The following is a 2,729-nucleotide window of genomic DNA, read 5'->3' on the forward strand; positions in this document are numbered from 1 at the left end:
TGCGCTGCTTTGATCTCGTGATCACAAACCAACTGTGACAGCTCCAGCCATCACATTCTCATTAAAGACAGAAAGAATAAGACAAGTGTGAAGAACTAACACCCTTCTCACAAGCCTGCTGCCACTGGCTTTTGACAAGAATGCGAAGCCTCACTGACTGAGCTATTTAACACGGCTCCTGCCCTAGTGGCAAATGAGAAGACTTTTGTTTTCACTGTTTGTAAAGAGGGACAGAGTTTGGAATAGGGCTCGAAAGACTCATCAAGTACGGTTTTGACCTGCAAATGGACAGCTCTTGATAGATATGGCATGCCTGCTTAGACCACACAGGTTGGAGGACTAACAGGAGTCACAGCAAGTCTCCCAGAGTGTTTGTGTTTCCCGCCCTCTCCACTTGCTCTTCAAGTTCTGGAGAAATCTTCCTCACCCTTCTGAATATTTCTGCAATTCCTAGAGGATGGGCTTACAGAGCCAACACACACCATGCATGTCCATACCCTGCCTTGTTCTCCCTGTATGGGCTGCACACTGTAATCAGAGGCCCAGCCCTGAGTAGATGAGAACTGACTCGAGCCACTCTTAACACTAGAGTCTTGCTGCTCCTTTGTCTTTGACATCGGTGAGTTTGTTTTCATAAAAAAAGGATGCTGTCTTCAGGACCTTCTCACTGAAGTGGGTTTTGAAAATTTAAGTCAAGGAACAAGCCTGTTGACCTGAAATCTAAACCCTAAAACCAGTTAAAATGGCCATGGACAGAAGAGAGATGAAGATAGTTACATTACACTTGCATGGGTGACCATGCCAGATTGGAAATTTCATGGGAGCATTGAATTGAATACAACAGGGGTTGTTGAGTCATTTATTTCATTTTTATGAGACTTATGAAGAGTGTTTATGATGAGGAGTGTAGAGAACTTATTTTTTTTCTCATGATCTTAAAACTGGATTTTAAATTCTAGACTGAATTCTGACTTGGTATGGAGAAAAGTTTACTATCGATCTGGAACAAGACCTGGAAGGTTCAGGGATGAGAAAATGGGGGTGGAGTGTGGTGGGGGTCAGAAGTCACAGCACAGCCTTGCTCAGACACCTACATGTAGGACTAGAAGCTTGCATGGTGTGTCCATAAGGGTGAATGCCTTAGAGTTAATGGCACATTCAGATCCAGGAGGAGCAGCTGGACAGAAGCTAGGCAATGAGAAAAAGGAACACAGGATGCAGAAGAGCCCCTCCTTTGTGTGTAAACTGGATTTTCCTATTTCCTGGAACAAGGGTAGATCCTTACAAAGAGTTTGTATGAGAACAAGAGAGACAAGCAACAGTAAATATGCTGGGAAAAGCAAAGAGTCTAATTTCTGTATAATATCACATTCAGGATAATCAAAGCACATATGGGATCTGGTAATCTAGGTCAATAATGAGGCCTGTGGAGATATGGGTTTGTGGTCTGGTTTTAAAAACAACCCTTTGGGGGATGGATGAGAAAGATGCCTCAGCAGTTAAGAGTTAGCTGTTCTCGGAGAGTACCAAAATTCAAACCCTAACACTCACATTGGGTGGATCGCAGCCTCCTGCAATTCCAACTCCAGGGGATCCAATGTCCCTTTTTGGCTACTGTAGGTACCAATATATGTGCACAAACTCACAAATATATGCATAAAGTAAAAAGTTGAAATAAATAAATTATTCCCTTTCAAATAATAACATCTTTAAAATAGCTTTAAAACTGTCCAAGATCTTTCCCCGAGTTTAACACTGGATTGCTCTCTCTTTTCTATCTTTGCTCTGTTCATCTCCATCGGCCCCTTTGCCAACTTCCCCCACAATAAACCTCTCACACATGGAAAGAAACAAACAAAACCACTGGATTACTGAGGTCCACTGAGTCATACTGAGATCTGTTGAGTAAATGGGTCTCCAAGCGTAAAGGGGAGATATGGCTTTTCCAAGAGTCACATCTTTGTTCTTCTTACACCTGAGGTAAGTGATTTTCTTCTAAGAAATAACTCCTTTGTTTGGGACATACAACTCCCTGGGATGCTAACAGGGCCTGGAACATTGAAATAGATAATTCACTTCAGATGGGGATTCTATTTGTTTCCAGAAAGTAGTTTTATTTTTTTTCTTTACTCTATTGGGTCAAATCCTTATTAATAAAATGTGTGCTACTGGAAAGGAAAAAAAAAAAAACACCTTTGTTACTTAATCCACGAGTAGTCATTTTTAGTTGGCCTGCATAAATGTCATGAAAAGTAGGGAAAAATATAATTCATGAGAAAAATGCATTTTTATGCTTGCTGTTCTCTTGCCAAATTAAGTATTATGGTTGGAAATTTAGGGTGGAGGCTCACTTTGGAAAGAAAGGGATCAGACACACTAGTTTGCTTTCATCATCAAAGGCTTTTAAAGAGCTGGGATGGATGCTGAGCCCCTCACATGTTCATGGAGGGATAATCTTCCTTTGCAAAGATAGTACGGAATTTATTAAGGCACTGTCGAGATTTCTACGCTTGGCTAGAGATGCTTTTCATTCTTTTTTCAATATTAAATTTTGAAGTGGTCAAAATATGATGGAAAAAATCTGTCGTCCACAGCAGAAACAGTGCAGTTTTGAACTTGTCTGAATGATGAACTTGTCTGAATGATGAACTTGTCTGAATGATGGACTTCTCTGAATGATGGACTTGTCTGAATGATGGACTTCTCTGAATGATGGACTTCTTCTCTGA

This window comes from Mus pahari, chromosome 12, assembly GCF_900095145.1.
Source record: "Mus pahari chromosome 12, PAHARI_EIJ_v1.1, whole genome shotgun sequence".
Taxonomy (NCBI): domain Eukaryota; kingdom Metazoa; phylum Chordata; class Mammalia; order Rodentia; family Muridae; genus Mus; species Mus pahari.